Raw genomic sequence first — 16,686 nt, 5'->3', positions numbered from 1 at the left:
TTATATTAACTAAATGGAGCAAATTGTTACAGATCAGAATGCTGGAAAACTGAGCTGCCAGACTGAGACAAGAACATTACACTTTAAACTCCAATTTTGAAAAAACAGTAAAAGATAAAAATATGGAAAGCAATTGAAAAGAAGCATTTGTTTATGGTGAATAATCTGAAAACAACTGAACTGAAAAGTGTGTTTGGAAGGTGAACAACCCCTTTAGGAAGGATAGAGGTTGGTAAGCTAGCAGGTAAAGCTGTTAAAGGCTAGCAGCCTTTGTTGGAATTGAATGCCCATAAAGGAGAAGGAAAGGCTAAAACTAAGTAAGCTTTATCAGAAGGGTCTATATAAATACACCAGTAAACCCTCAAAGTAATGCGGGTTACTCTGTCCTCTGTCAAAAGAAACACCACATTTCTTTCCTTCTATTGTGTACACATGGGCTTCTGTATCAGACTTCCTGTTTTCAGCTTAAACCTCCAGGGCTAGGGCTTGAGCATGCTCAGTTTGCTACTCTCTCTCTCCCTTTTTCCTCTTACTTCCTTCCCTCCCTGCTGTAATCTGAGCCCAGAGCTATGAGTGAGCAGGGAGAGACTCAGGCAGGAAGTGATGTCACACCAAGCTAATATGGCAGCTGCTATCCTAAACAAACAGAGAGACAGTCTAGAGCGGTTTACTATGGTATGGTGAAGCATTCTGCAGAATAAATATGGTGTTATAGCTTGCAATATTGTGGCTAATCTATTGGCAATAAACTTCTTTCGGTAGCCTTCCTTCTTCTTTAAAGCTCATGCCCCAAGAGTGAGAAGTGCTGCATAAATCCCACATAATTATTTCAACAACCAAGAAACTGTCCCAAACTTTCAGCAACTCCAGGCTGAAGCCATGAGATCCAGTCTCCAGGACTGAAGCTAAAACGCCCCATAGAAAGAGTCACTTGCCACTATAGTGTACATTGAGCCAACTATCTTGGTGCATAACACTGAGCATGTGCAGCAGGAGACCAGAGCCATTCAAATTCTTTGGCAGTACTCGCGGAGGGGTGCCACAGACCCTCTCCCTACACAACATCACACAGAAGCTATCAGAATTAAAATACTAACCAGATATATATTTTTCCATTTTTCTGCCTGTGGTCAATTCCACTTAGTCCTGCATCAATCTGTAACATTAATGCTGCAAAGCTTAACCCTTGTTATTAACACAGTAAATATTGTATCTCAAAGTAAAATGGACTCCTGTGCTTATATCCTTTCTGTACTTGAAGAAAAAGTTACTTTAACACAGTTCCCTGATTTTACATTCTCCCGGATTTCACAAAATTTTTACCTGGTCCCCTGAAAAATGTAAAATGGGGGTTCTACTGTAATTATTGTATTAGAATTCACATGCTTTCTTTTGCTTGAAATATCATTATTGTACCAACAGGTCTTGCCCACTGAGAATAACGCACACTGTGCCAGCTCTACTGCCACAAACAAAATTTAACTGGAGACAAAGAAGTTCAAATGCAACTATGGGATGATTCATGGACTTTCGTCTTACTTATGAAACCGGCTCTGCAGCAATTGTCAGTAAGAAGGTAGATGAGGCCTCAGGGCTAAACACCTACAAGGCTGGTAAGCTGCAAGTATGTCCTTCTGGATAACAGGGAGATTGTTCCTTCGCTCTGCCGATGCTGGAATAATTTTGCCGGTGCCTCAATCCTCCATAAAGGGTTACCGCAATCCCATATTCGTCCATAAAATAGTAGTTCGAGGAGAGCACTCATAGAAGCAGATACTGCTAAAACATTTTATTATTGACTATAAATCACTGTGATGTAGTCAATAATAAAATGTTTTAGCAGTATCTGCTTCTATGAGTGCTCTCCTCTAACTACTATTTTATGTCCTTCTGGATATTTATTATATGCATTCTTGAAACCCATCAAATATCTATTTTTATTCTGCTCCAGACAGTAGTGTGTCTGTCATACTCCTTTCATAATGTAGATCCCAGGGCTTGAGACATCTACTGCTTTTTGGTGCTGGGGAAATTTGATGGCGCTCATAAAGGCTGCAAATACCTGCAGGCGCCCCTAGCTATCCTTCATTATTTACACTTATGTCTCTTCTATAAATAAAGTAATTTCTGTAAATTTAACATAAATGTGATACAGGTATAGGAGGATACTTGGAATCCAGAAAGCTCCGAATTACGGAATGACTGTCTCCCATAGACTCCATTATAATCAAATAATACAAATTTGCAGTGATGAATTCCTTTTTCTCTGTAATAATAAATCTTTACCTTATACTTGATCCCAACTAAGATATAATTAATCCTTATTGGAGGCAAAATCAGCCTTTCCTGGTTCATGTTTACATGGTTTTCTAGTATGAAGATCCAAATTACGGAAATATCCGCTATTCTGGAAAAAACTGGGTCCCAAGCATGCCTGTATTACATTTGCAGACCATGTGACTAATGCAAGGCATTTCCTACTGCTTGTGGCAAGTCATTAAGTTGTAGTATATAAGTGATTTCATACTATCCGGACAATGCTCAGAAATCTGGCAAGAAATGCTGCATTTTTATACACTGGACTTACTGTACAAGCAGAGAAGTACAGCAACCCTAGAACAGCAATGATAAAGACCTTCAAAGTTGTATACAACTATACCACAACCTGGATCTTGTCGGCCATCTTTTGAGTGTCAGTGACACTGCACATGCTCAGTTTGCTCTGGGCTAAAGCTTAAGGATTATGGGAAATTATTAAGCAAAAAACAAGGTTCATTTCTTACAGGAGCTGATGCTACAGGACTGGTTACTAAATACAAATGCAGAATGCACTGGCTTCTCAGCTGCTGCGTAATTGTAAACAAGTTCATTATTAATTAGCCATGTTTAATAGATTTTATATTCTAAATATATTGTGTATTGAGTTGATACCCAAGCTCCTGTAACTGACAGCAGCCCAGAGCATGTCTGAGCATCTTAAAGGGGTTGTATACCTTTGAATTAACTTTTAGTATGATGTAGAGAGTGATATTCTGACACATTTGGCTTTCATTTTGCAGTATTTGTGGTTTTTGAGTTGTTTAGCTTTTTATTCAGCAGCTCTCCAGTTTGCAAGTTTAGCAATCTGGTTGCTAGGATCCCAATTACCCTAGCAACCATGCATTGATTTGAGTCGGAGACTGTAGTATGAATAGGAGAGGACCTGAATAGAAAGGTGAGTAACCAAAAGTAGCAATATCAATAAATTTGTAACCTTACAGAGCATATTATTTTAGATAGAAGGCAAATTTAAAAAATAAATAAAGAAGACCAATGTAAAAGTTGCTTAAAGTTGGCTATTCTACAACATACTAAAAGTTAACTTACCGTAAAGGTCAACCACCACTTTAATTACAGTAAATGAGCCCAAGATAATTGTATATATGCTGCAGGCCAATGACAAATAAAATCAGAGGACAGGGACTGTAGCTCAGCAGTAAAAGAACTCATAAATCATAACTCCTCAATCTGGGCTTAGGCTACATGAAAATCAATTTAAGGGTAGGTGTGTACTTCCCGGCACCCAACAGAAGTAGCCCCTGAGTTAGCCAAAGTAAATAGATAGGCTGTTCAAAATAAAGCATGATTTCAAAATAGTTAGTTCACCAAAAATGTAATGTATAAAGGCTTGAGTGACTGGATGTCTAACATAATAGCCAGAACACTACTTCCTGCTTTGCAGCTCTATGACTGGCTACCAGTCAGTAACCAATCAGTGACTTGAGGGGGGCCCATATGGGTCATAAGCGTTTGCTTTTGATCCTTAGCATGCAGTTCAGATTTAAAGCAAAGTAAACAGAATTGCTATGTCCCCACTTTATCCCTATGTTCTTCTGCGATGGGCAGGGCCAAGCTTTATAGGGTGTCTGAACAACTGCATCAGTTGCAGGAACACTGAGAAACATTTATTTAAGAAACAATCACTGCAAAAGCAGAATACTACACCGAGCTGGTATTATTACTATTTGTTAAAAGGGAACTATCGCGAAAATTAAAATGTAATATAAGCTTCAGCATACTGAATTAAGAAACTTTCCAAACACAATCAATTAAAAATTCTGTACTGTTTCTGAAATAATCAATTTCATCTTCACTATTTCTCTCTCAGCATCTGTTTCTCTACATTCTCTCTTCATGCAGCAGTTGGTGTCAGATGAATGATCTTATAGGGGGGCTCCTTTTGCCTAGAAGGTGTATTAGAGCTCACTATTAAAATCACCAGACATGTCTCTCTACATGCAGGATTTGTGCAACAGGCAGTTATTTTGTTAGATTTTGTTTGTACTGGAATCAGTTATTTGAGTGAGCTCCAATAAATCTGCTGGGCAAGGGAGCAGCCCTATAAGATATATTGGATCTGTCAATGAATATCTGACACCCGGCTGCTGCATGAACAAAATGAAGAGAAACAGATGATGAGAGAGGAATTGTAAAGATAACTTGATTTCAGAAACTATGGAGAATATTTATTGTAATAATTGTATTTCAGTATGCTGAAGCTTATATTAAATTTTCACGATAGTTCCCCTTTAAGCCCATGGGTGCAGCTGGCACAGGCCTTATCTCACAAGGGTAATGTGGCGCATGGTGACTTCCCAGCGGTTCCTCTTTTTTGGAACAAGTATCCCACATGACATTAACATCACAGGGTGACATTTGAGAGCTATTGTAAAATGTGTTTATGTGGGTTGAATCTGAGAGGATTATACACATCACAGGAAGAATATCAGCAGGGGATGAATGAGGAAAGAAGGCTGAGGTCAATCTCCGTCTCTCATCTCACCGATACTCTTCAGGGCTCGGCAAATTGAAAACAAATAAACAGCAGGCATTGCACAAACGCTCTCTCTACATTTGTATTCTGGTTAATGAAAGGGTGAACTGCCCCTTTAACACAGCTCAAAGTTAGAGCTTGTTTTGCAATCCCGTTCTGAACGTCTCGCTCTTTAACACTTCTTAGAAGGAATAAGAGGAGACTCTGGTATTGAGCAACAAGTGCTCTTGAAATGATCAGCATGTGTTGCTATGAATACGCTCTGTAACAGAAGATGCTCTCGTTGTACTATACAGTTAATAAATACAGGGTACATCTGGGCTTATACCAGCACAGGGTCCAGGAGCATGCGTCATAGAGTCAGCCTGCACTGAATAAAGGGGTTCATGCTGAACAGGTATGAGTTCAGTTATCCGCAATCCCGTTATACAGAAAGAAGGGTTACATTGAATCCAGGATTTGGTTCGGGATTCGGCCTTTTACAGCAGGATTTGGATTCAGCAGAATCCTTCTGCCCTGCCGAACCCTAATTTGCATATACAAATTAAGGGCGGGGAGGAAACTTTTGTGACTTTTTTGTAACAAAACAAGGAAGTAAAAATGTTTCTCTTCCCACCCCTAAATTACATATGCAAATTAGGATTTGGTTTGGTTTTCGGCCTTATCTTTTGCGAAGGATTCGGGGGTTCGGCCAAATCCAAAATAGTGGATTCGGTGCATCCCTACCAGAAAGCTCCGAAGGCCATCTTCCATTTTATCCAATTAATCCAATTTTTTTTTAATTTATTCCCTTTTTCTCTGTAATAATGAAACAGTAGCTTGTACTTGATCCCAACTAAAATATAATTAATCCTTATTGGAAGTAAAACCAGCCAGTTGGGGTTATTAAATGTTTACATGATTCTCTAGTAGACTTAAGGTATGAAGATCCAAATTGCGGAAAGATCCATTATCCGGAAAGCTCCAGGTCCCGAGCATTCTGGATAACAGGTCCCATACCAGTACAATGTAGTGTTTTATTATTACAGAGAAAAAGAACATTTTTAAAAATGTGGATTACTTGGATAAAATGAAGACTATGGGAGACGACCTTTCCGTAATTTGGAGCTTTCTAGATAATGCTTTCCGGATAACAGATCCCATAGCTGTACTGTAAATGATAGAAAGAGCTGTTATCCGGAAAACCCCAGACTGCATTTTGGATAGCAGGTCCCATACCTGTATCTGTCTAACAGCTATTAATGCAGAATGTGAGTTTACTAGGTTCATGTTAGAGACGCACCAATCAGGATTCAGCTCTGAGTTTGGCTCAGTGATTGCATTTTTTAAACAATTTGTAAAAATTGTAAATCTACAGTTGAACTTAAAAGGGGTTGTTCACCTTTGAGTTATCTTTTAGTATGATGTAGAGAGTGCTATTCTAAGACCATTTGCAATTGGTTTTAATTTTTTATTATTTGTGGTTTTTGAGTTATTTGGCTTTTTCAGCAGCTCTCCAGTTTGCAATGTCAGCAATCTGATTGCTAGGGTCCATATTACCCTAGCAACCATGCATTGATTTGAGTCTGGAACATGAACAGGAGAGGCCTGAATAGAAAGAGGAGTAATTAAAAGTGTGAATAACAATAAATGTGTAACCTTACAGAGCATTTGTCTTTAGATGGGGCCAGTGGCCCCAATTTGAAGGCCGGAAAGAGTCAGAAGACATCTTTATGCATTCCTTCTAATACACTAATGCACAACGTGTGCCTGGGAGCAAGTCACATGATTTCTTTAACGCACATGCACTGATCTAAACCATGTGACCGATACAGGTCACATGGTATTGCACTTGTTACACAAGAAGGAAGTGAAGGAATAAAGTGAGTAATGTAGCCCTTACTGTAAGATATAAGGATATTATAAGTCACAGAGGAGTTCCATAAACCACAAGACTGAAGGCAAATATATAGTCTCTTTTGCACTTTTCTCTTTTTTGGGGAAAAGTGTAAAACTTGAAAACTTTAGAGCCTAAGAGCATGAATTGTGATTATGACCTGTTTTCATTAAGATGATCTGTACCTATGTGGTTTTATTGTACAGGTATGAGATCAGTTATCCGGAAAGCTACGAAATTATTGGAAGGCCATCTCCCATCGATTACATTTTAATCAAATTTAAATTTTAAAAATGATTCCCCTTTTCTCTGTTATAATAAAACGAGTACCTTGTACTTGGTCCAAACTAAGATAGAATTAAGATACAGTAGAACTCCCATTTTAAGTTTTGCAGGGGACCAGGAAAAAATTATGTAAAATCAGGGAACATGTAAAATATACAATATTTACTGTGTTAATAACAAGGGTTAAACATTACAGAGTTAATGTTACACTATGGTGGCAATGCACTCGTGGTGCTTCGATTTCCAAAGTCGCCCAAAGTGCCGCGAGTGTATTGGTGCTGGCGTTTTGTCATTATAGCAGGCAGTTCGGGAGATTGTCGCCCCGCAGAAGAGGTGATTAGTCGTCAGGTGACTAAATCTCCCCAAATCTACCCGCGTGCTTGAACCCTAAAGCTGGCCATAGACACAAAGATACAGTCGTACAAAACAAAGATTCATAACATTTTTGGTCCATGTGTGGTGTGTCCTGACATTTTATATCAGCTACTAATAATATCTCTGTATATATTGCCTATATTGGGCAACTGTCACTGCTATTTGTCAAACACAATTTTCATACAATTGCTGCCTGTCAATTAATGGCCAGAACACCGTCTGATTTATTTTTCCTACTTACTTTAATCTGAACAGTTAATGGCAGATGGTTAGACTGAAACAAAAGAGTGCTCGCAGGACAAAGAATAAATCTGCACATCGATGGCCAGCTTTAAATTATGGAGATCTAAATTATGGAAAGACCCCTTAAACGGAAAAACACAGGTTCCGAACACTCTAAATAACAGGTCCTATACCTGTATAATGTATCAACAATACTGATATGACGTGAAGTGTGTTATATCATAGAGCCTGAAGGGTTTATTTAGTTTAGTGTCCTGTTGATTGGATTCTCTTATTCTCCATATTTCAGGTTGGTTCTTTAGGGGTTAATAGGTAGATGGGGGCAGGGTGAGTGTGGTTCCATATTCCAGAAGGATCCACAAATCAGCATATGCTGAGGTTTATCAGTTAAATAATGGTTCATTTATTTGTCCCTGTAGTGGAAGTATGGGATTAATTCATCTAGAACATTTAGTACCTGGGGTTTTCCCTATCAGGGTGTTTACATAATAGTGCAGCGTTAAAGGAGAACTAAAGCCTAAATAAAGACGTAGGTAGAAATGTTGTACATTATGTTTTGGGTTTCTGTACCAGTCCAAGGCAACCACAGCCCTTTAGCAGTAAAGATCTGTGTCTCCAAAGATGCCCCAGTAGCTCCCCATCTTCTTTTCTGCTGATTTACTACACATGCTCTGTGCTGCTGTCACTTACTGAGCTTAGGGAGCCACTCACAATATACAGTACACATAGAATAGAAATGTCACAATATAAGGCTGATTAGTGATTAATACAGATAATTACTACATGGCAGCACAGAAACCAGTGCAATTAGCATCAGAATTTAATAATTACTCCTGTAGCATCAGCTTATATTACAGACCAACCTCATTTTCTGCTGGATAATTAGTGACGACCCCTAAGCTTAGCTTCTCAACAGCTGCTCAGAACCCACTGAGCATGTGAGTGTCACAGACACTTTCCAAGATGGTGACCCCCTGTGACAAGTTTGAAGTCCTGGATCATTGCTGCTATTGACAAGCTGACATTTTAGGCTGGTGCAATAGGTTCACTATATAAAATAAGGCATGTTTAGCAATGTTAATTTTTAGGGTTTAGTTCTCCTTTAAGTCTACTAAATACACTAAAAAAAAGTATTGCTTGACATTCCCTGTGCCTCTCAGCTCCGTGGCCCTACAAGGGAAAAGTCTTATAACAACAATGAGTGACCTATTACTGGCAGAGACATCAGTCCTCTTTACACAATGGTGTCTAACAATGATACCTTCCGTTCAGATAAGTGCCAGCAATAACTATATAAAAAGTATGGCTTGCAACAGGACTACTTTTACAGATTAAAAAAAATTGCTCTCACCTGCACAATTCACTGGTTTCAATGCTGAGAAGTACTGAGCGAGCAGAGAAAATCCAGCCAAAACAGCGGCTAAGGCCCAACCCGACTGAGTCACTGTGCCACGTGCTCCTGACTAACCAAAAACAGGGAAAATGAAACAAGGAAGGGACTGCATTTATTTTTCACAAGTTACTCAGGTAACACAGGAGTTGGATGAGTGCACAGGCAGCACAACCCCAGTGAATGCCATATGAAAGGGGCTGTTGATTTAATTGGCACACATGTACGGAAAGCATTATAGGACATCATCAGGAGAACACACGCTCCTGCCTGCGCTCTCCTAAAGAAGTATGCACACTAGTCTCTTATTATACTCACTTATCCGAAGAAACTGAAGTCACACCTCCATGCTGCCCTCATTTACTGTTGCAAACTCCCCCCTCATGGCTCATTCCTCACCCCTCCCTCCTCAGCCCTCATTACAAAATACCTCCGTCCTCAGCCCTGCCTCCTGGGGGCCCCCAGCCCTGCCTCCTGGGGGCCCCCAGCCCTGCCTCCTGGGGGCCCCCAGCCCTGCCTCCTGGGGGCCCCCAGCCCTGCCTCCTGGGGGCCCCCAGCCCTGCCTCCTGGGGGCTCCCAGCCCTGCCTCCTGGGGGCTCCCAGCCTGGCTTACGAGAGGAGGGAGGGCTGAGGAGGGAGAGCTGAGGAGGGAGGGCTGGGGAGGGGGGCCGAGCCACTAGGGGGGAGAATGCAACAGCAAATGTGGGCAGCACTGAGGTGTGACTGCAGTTTCTTCAGGTCAGTGAGTATAAGACAAGTCTGCATACTTCTGCTTTAGGAAAGTGCATGCAGGAGCGTGTGTTCTCCTGATGATGTCCTAAAATGCGTTCCGTACACATGCACTATTAACTGCCTTTTACTTCACAGATTGTAAAGTCAGATGGCTGAGCCTTTATCTCCCCATGACATTATATGCCTGCGGTTAGTAAGGACACTGCATGGTTCATCTGTGAATGACTGCTGCATAAATAAAATGAGTGGATGCTGCAGTCCAATTTACTATACAGGGAAGGGGCAGCTCATTTGAAAGGGGTTGTTCACCTTCAAAACACTTATTTCAGTTCAATTGTTTTCAGATTGTTCCCCAAAATAAAGACTTTTTTTGAATTACTTTCTATTTTTCATTGTTTTTTCAAAATATAATTTTAATGTTCCTGTCTCTGGTGTTAGTCTGCGCCTGAATTACTGAGCTGCCAGACTCAAACGGTTAAAATTTTGCAACATTTAGTTGATCCATTTCTCAGCAGCATCTCTGGAGTATTCGCAACTATTGTATCAATTCTAACAGCTGCCTTTAATGAAACCCAGAGATTCTGCACAACAGGGACAAAGATAAGAAATGTATCAACTAAATGTATCAATTTAAAACAGTTGACAGGGTCGTCGACCCCCCCCCCTTCTCAGAGCTGCTTTAGAAGATAAAAATTAAACTTTACACTTCAATATTAGAAAAACAGTGACATAGAAAATAGAAAGTAATTGGAAAAAGTCTTTATTTCTGGTGAATCTGAAACCAACTAAACTGGTTGTGTTGGAAGGTGAATAACCCCTTTAAATCACAGGCCAGTGGATTCAGGGAATTTGTAACTCCCAGCAAGCAGCTCTGAATTCATATTACAGCCCTGCCATGTGATTTTACTCATCTGAGCTTTTGAGTTCAACATTCAGCTGGTTGCAAATAGGTGCATGGATTTTGAAGGGATTAGGGATTTTTTACATAAACTTTCTTGCTAATAAAACAGAATAGGAACTACTTGCTTGAATAACCAGTAAACCATTTTTCATGACAGTTCCCCAGTGGAGGACACAGTTTGCTTGTTGCGGCTAGATACGGTTTAACTGCAGTAGTATGGCAACTGTTCTATTAATACTATGCCTGTATGGCTTATTGAGCACTTAGAGAGGAAAAAAATACAGGTATGGGATCTATGTTCCCTCTAATTACCTTTTGGTTATGTGCGCAACAAAAATCTTTTGTGCCCAGATTTTAAACTTGTGTGTACTTTAAAATCTGTGTGCACAGTAGTCATGTGTGGGTCGACAAATTGTTGACCTGCACCCAACCCTAACCTGCCCCTCAGCACCCACCCATCTGCACTCGCACCCAACCTGCCCCTCAGCACCCACCCATCTGCACTCGCACCCAACCCTACCCTACTTGCCCCTCAGCACCCACCCATCTGCACTCGCACCCAACCCTACCTGCCCCTCAGCACCCACCCATCTGCACTCGCACCCAACCCTAACCTGCCCCTCAGCACCCACCCATCTGCACTCGCATCCAACCCTAATCCGCCGATCTGCTTCCCCTTATATACCCGCGCATGACCCGTCCCCATCTCTGATGTCACGGAGGGGGTCGGGGCAGGTACACATGTATAAATAGATGCCTCCGGAAGAGGAAGTGACTCATACTTGGGTCGCGGGCGGGATGGGTGGCAGGTAGAGCTCGACCGGAACCCACCCACAAACTCCCCGTGTGTGTTTCAGCCTGCACCCGACAGTCCCACAGGTATCAGTGCACAGGTCAGAATAAATGTTTTCACACAAATTTCTTTGTGCACAACACAATTTCATGCGTGCGCTGGCCCTTAAAAATGTGTGTGCGTGAGCACAAGCACACAGCTTAAACTGAACATTGCATGGGACCTGTTATCCAGAATGCTCAGGCTCCGTTATAAGGGATCTTTCTGTAATTTGAATCTGCATACCTTAAGTCTACTAAATAAAATAATGTAAACGTTAATATAACCAAACAGGATTGTTTTGCCTAAAATAAGGATTAATTAGACCTGAGTTAGGAACAAGTACAGTTTTATTATTACAGAGAAAACATATTTTTAAACATTTTTAATATTTGGTTAAAATGGGAGTCTATGGTAGATGGTCTTCCTGTAATTCGGAGCTTTCTGGATAATAGATCCTATACCTGTACTTTCCTCTCCCTTCTACCTATTCATGCCAGCTGTGCCTGTCAACTTATTTTCTAGATCCTGTATTGAGGAAATGCTGAGCACAGAGTTATTGGCATTTCATGGATGTTCCTTGAACAGGAATCTCCTATTAGTATGGGAGCACTCAGACTGAAATATAGATTGTGACACACACACACACACGAGATCAGCCTTTTGTTCTTTGTGTTGGTTTTCCTGAAACTATGTGCACAATGAAACAGCGTCCTCATGAGCCTGTGAGATGCAATGAACTTTCTATCGCTGAGAAACTGCAACTCCCAACCTCCCTCTGCTTGAGTCTGCTATCCCTGCATGTAGCCCAGCCCTGGTATAGCCAGCACTTAGACAAAGAGAAGTGGTTTATCTGCATTTTCCCAACTCTCTCTCTAATAATATTCTGCAAAGCACTGCAGCGTGCAACTGGAATCCACAAGCCTGAGATAAACTTCTGCTTTATTATACTATCTCCTTCCGTGTGTGCAAGCCCCAATGTGCGGACATAAGTGCTATTGTGACGGCATATGCAAGATGTGATTCGTTACGGATTATGACACCTGATAAATAACTATGTACTTCCATTAGGAAGCTAATAGCTGACCTTGCTAAAGTTGCCTCACTATACGGCATAAATCAGGCTTTTATGTTCATAATAAAGATTATGTGAACTGGTAAACCCCATCGCTCATAACATCCACTCATAACAGAAGAGGGTACAGATAAGAACGGTGCGTGCGACATTAGAATAAAGTCTAAATATGCACTGCAAGGGTTAAAAGGCTAGCCCAGCTAAAGCCGCCAAAAAAACCCAAGACTTAATTATTTTATGGAGAATCATGTGGTTCATCAGCAGCTTGAGTCACAAGGGAGGACACAGCGAGCCTGAACAAAGGCAATGAAAGACACAGTTTGGAATCCCCATGGATCCCACATAGTTCTACTAGCCAATAGAACTGAGAGTTCATACAATATCATAAAAGAATGAGACTTCCAAATTGCTTTATATCCTAGAAAGCAAAGAAACATTGTTTGGAAAGAGTAATATCTGCTGCAGCGCGTATACAAACGGTGACCAAGCAAGGACAAGTGGAAGTCTTCAAGATGGCGTTGGACTCCAACTCCCAGCATCCTTCTAAAAGGAGAAGGTTGTCACATGATATAGGGAATTGTAGGTTGCTGTCAACTGGCACACACACACACACACACACACACACACAAGAACAACCACTGATGTCTACAGGAATTGGCTTTTGCCATGTTATTATGCAGCTATTCGTTTAAACTGTGGGTGCTACAGATAGAATTTAAAGGGGGGGGTTCACTTTTAAAGTGGACCTGTAACCCAGACACAAAAAGCTGTATAATAAAAGTCCTTTGCAAATGAAACACGAAATCCAATTTCTATTTTTTATTAAAGCATTCATAGCTGTTGTAAGCTCATTTAAACATCTCAGCTGTCAATCAAATATTGTCTGCCCCTCCTCAATTACTTTCACTTTCCATTCAGCACTTCCTAGAAATCACTGCTGTCCCCACAATCCCATTCTCTTCACCATTTGATTGTGTAGCCAGGGCATGGGGATGGACATCAGGTCCCCCATTCTGGTGCACAAACAAGATTCTGAGATGATACAAGACTTGTCTTAATAACAGTGTCCACAAAGTGTCCTGCCTGCTAGATATAATTATGAGTTCCCAGACTGGAGGAAACAAGATTCAAATAATTTATATAGTGTAATTAAAGTTCATCTTGCTTGACTGATGTGATAAAATAAGATTATGAATACTTTTTTTGGGGGATGAGTCCCCTTTAAAGGGATACTGTCATGGGAAAAAAAAATTTTTTGTCTAGCCCCATGTCAGATTTCAAAATTGAATATAAAAAAATCTGTTTGCTCTTTTGAGAAATGGATTTTAGTACAGAATTCTGCTGGAGCAGCACTATTAACTGATTCATTTTGAAAAAAATGTTTTTTCCCATGGCAGTATCCCTTTAAGTTAACTTTCAGTATGTTATAGAATGAGCAATTCTAAGCAACTTTTCAATTGGACTTCATTATTTTCTACGGTCTTTCAATTATTTGCTGTCTTCTTCTGACTCTTTCCAGCTTTCAAATGGGGGTCACTGACCCCATCTAAAAAACAAATGCTCTATAAAGCTACAAATGTATTTTGATTACCTCTCTGGCAGATGCCCACATTTACCCATAACCTAGTTCCAGCAACAACTATATCCCCAATTACAAATAAAGTTTTCGATTTGACTCTCTGATTCATCTGTATTCAGTTATAGTTATCACCAGGCCTGGAATGGGATTCAAAACAGGCACTGGCATTTCGATTACACAAAGCCCCCCCAACAGCCCATGTTATAGTGTCTTTCTGTGGCATCTTACAGCAGCCCCTCATTAGCCAGGATCCACAGATTGCCAGTCCGGACCCAGTTATCACATACAGAAGAGGCCAGTTTGCTTTACTACTGTATATATAAAACCATATACACTAACAGAATTAATTGAAAGCCAAGGTATTTGGCATGAAACAAGCAGAACAACTGCTCCTAAAAGAAGTCCAGAATCTATAGTCACAAATCAATTTAAAAGTAACATGCTCTTCCAAAGCAACAAAGAAATTAAGCTGTATACTAGTAAATAGCCAGAAATCAATGAATTGGCCAGAATAATGAACCTGCACTGAACAGATTTTCAGTTAAAAAAATAAGGTAAAATCCTTTACATGAATGTAAACTCAACTACTTAGAAGTACAAGCATGTGACCGGTTATCCAGAATGCTCAGGACCTGGGGTTTTCTGGATAACCGATTTTTCTGTAATTTGGATCTTCAGACTAGAAGTCTACTAGAAAATCATGTAAACATTAAATAAATCCAATAGGCTGGTTTTGCTTCCAATTAATATTAATTATATATTAGTTGGGATCAAATACAAGCTACTGTTTTATTATTACAGAGAAAAAGAACATCATAATCAAAAATGTGGGTTTATTTTGATAAAATGGAGTCTATGGGAGATGGGCTTTCCGTAATTCGGAGCTTTCTGAAAGCAGAACCAGCCTATTGGGTTTATTTAATGTTTAAATGAATTTCTAGTAGACTTAAGGCATGAAGACCCAAATTACGGAAAGATCCGTTAGCCGGAAAACCCCAGGTCCCAAGCATTCTGGATAACAGGTCCCATATCTGTATTATATAATACACAAAAGAATATCCTGTAAATTATATCCTTACAAATGGTCCTTGGTGATGTCATCAGTTATAATTGGAGCTTAGTGATGTCACTGAACGTGTGTATTATAATAATAAGTACCCCCTGTTGCAAAATATGAGGATATTAGAAGTCATCTTGGAGTATAAAAACACACAGCCTTCGACCTCTTTTATATGATCGTGAAACTCCTCTGTAACTTATAATATCCTTATATTTTACATGAGGGGTACTTTATTCACTTAATAGAAAATAAGACTACAATTACTCTCATCATATGCGAAGAGCACCAGGGGAAAGCACAGAGTCTAGGCACGGAAACAGCTCAGAATACGTAATGCTTTAGGTGTGCGTTCCATATAAGAGTACAGCAACCACTATACAGGTATGGCATCTGTTATCCAGAAATTTCTGAATTACAGGAAGGCTATCTCCCAGAGAGCCCATTATAATGAAATCACTTTTTTTTTTTAAGTATTTCCTTTATCTCTGTAATAATAATAATAATAATAATAATAATAATAATAATGGTAATAAAACAGCACCTTGTATTTGATACAAACTAAAATATAATTAATCCTTATTAGAAGCAAAACCAGCCTATTGGGTTTAATTCATGTTTAAAATTGTTTTTTTTATTAGACTTAAAGGGGTGGTCCACCTTTATATTAGCAACTTTTTAATTGCTTTTTTTATTTGTTATAGTTTTTTATTATTTTAACTACTTCTGACACTTTCAAGCTTTCAAATGGGGGTCGGTGACCCATCTAAAAAATAGATGCTCTGTAAGGCTACAAATGTATTGTTATTGCTACTTTTTACTACTCGTCTTTCTATTTAGGTTTCCTATTCATATTCCAGTCTCTTATTCAAATCAATGCATGGTTGCAATTTGGACCCTAGAAACCAGTTGCTGAAACTGCAAATTTGTAAAGTACCCCCTTTTATACAGGTCATGGAATTCCGAGGTAACTTCTAATATCCTTATATTTTACAACTGGGGGTACTTTATTTATTATAATACACAAGTTTTAGTTAGTCATGTGACAGAAATAACATCAGAACTCACCGTTTATAACTGATGACATCAGAACTCACCGTTTATAAGGATATAATTTACAGGATATTCATGGCTTTTGTGTATTATATATATAACCAAGAGACAGGAGCAGATATAGGAGCACCACACGGCACTTTAAAGACTAAAAGGCAGGGAGAAAACTATATAAAACTGGGTGACTGTGGACTACGGCAGCGAAATACATAAAATACCTAAGCCCAATAGTTCACAAACTAAAGAAATAATGGCCCTTAGTATGAGCTGGGAATGGTATTTCTCACCAGCAGGCTCTGGGATGGTATAACCAATTAATACTGTAAAAAGGGTAAATATTAAACCTGTTCAAGAATCAGGTGTCTCATTGATTAGTTTTTTATGAGCCCATTAACATCACACAGCAATTAACAGAATGTTTTGCAAATATATTTAGCCAGTCTTATGCCCACACTGCCCACGGTTCAGTTCTAAC

The 16,686-nt window shown here is 39.7% G+C and overlaps 1 protein-coding gene across 2 annotated transcripts in view; it reads right to left on the bottom strand.

Moving 5' to 3' along the window:
• Positions 1–16,686, bottom strand: part of rab7a.L (RAB7A, member RAS oncogene family L homeolog) — a 33,459-nt gene that overhangs the window by 13,470 nt on the left and 3,303 nt on the right. The window contains exon 2 of one of the 2 annotated variants that reach the window (XM_018256560.2): positions 8,944–9,055. The gene's annotated coding sequence lies outside the window, so the exon portion shown is untranslated. 2 annotated transcript variants of the gene reach the window in all.

Source organism: Xenopus laevis, chromosome 4L, assembly GCF_017654675.1.
Source record: "Xenopus laevis strain J_2021 chromosome 4L, Xenopus_laevis_v10.1, whole genome shotgun sequence".
NCBI lineage: Eukaryota > Metazoa > Chordata > Amphibia > Anura > Pipidae > Xenopus > Xenopus laevis.
The sequence above is the reverse complement of the archived record's forward strand: the minus strand, read 5'-3'. Positions and strand labels throughout refer to the sequence as shown.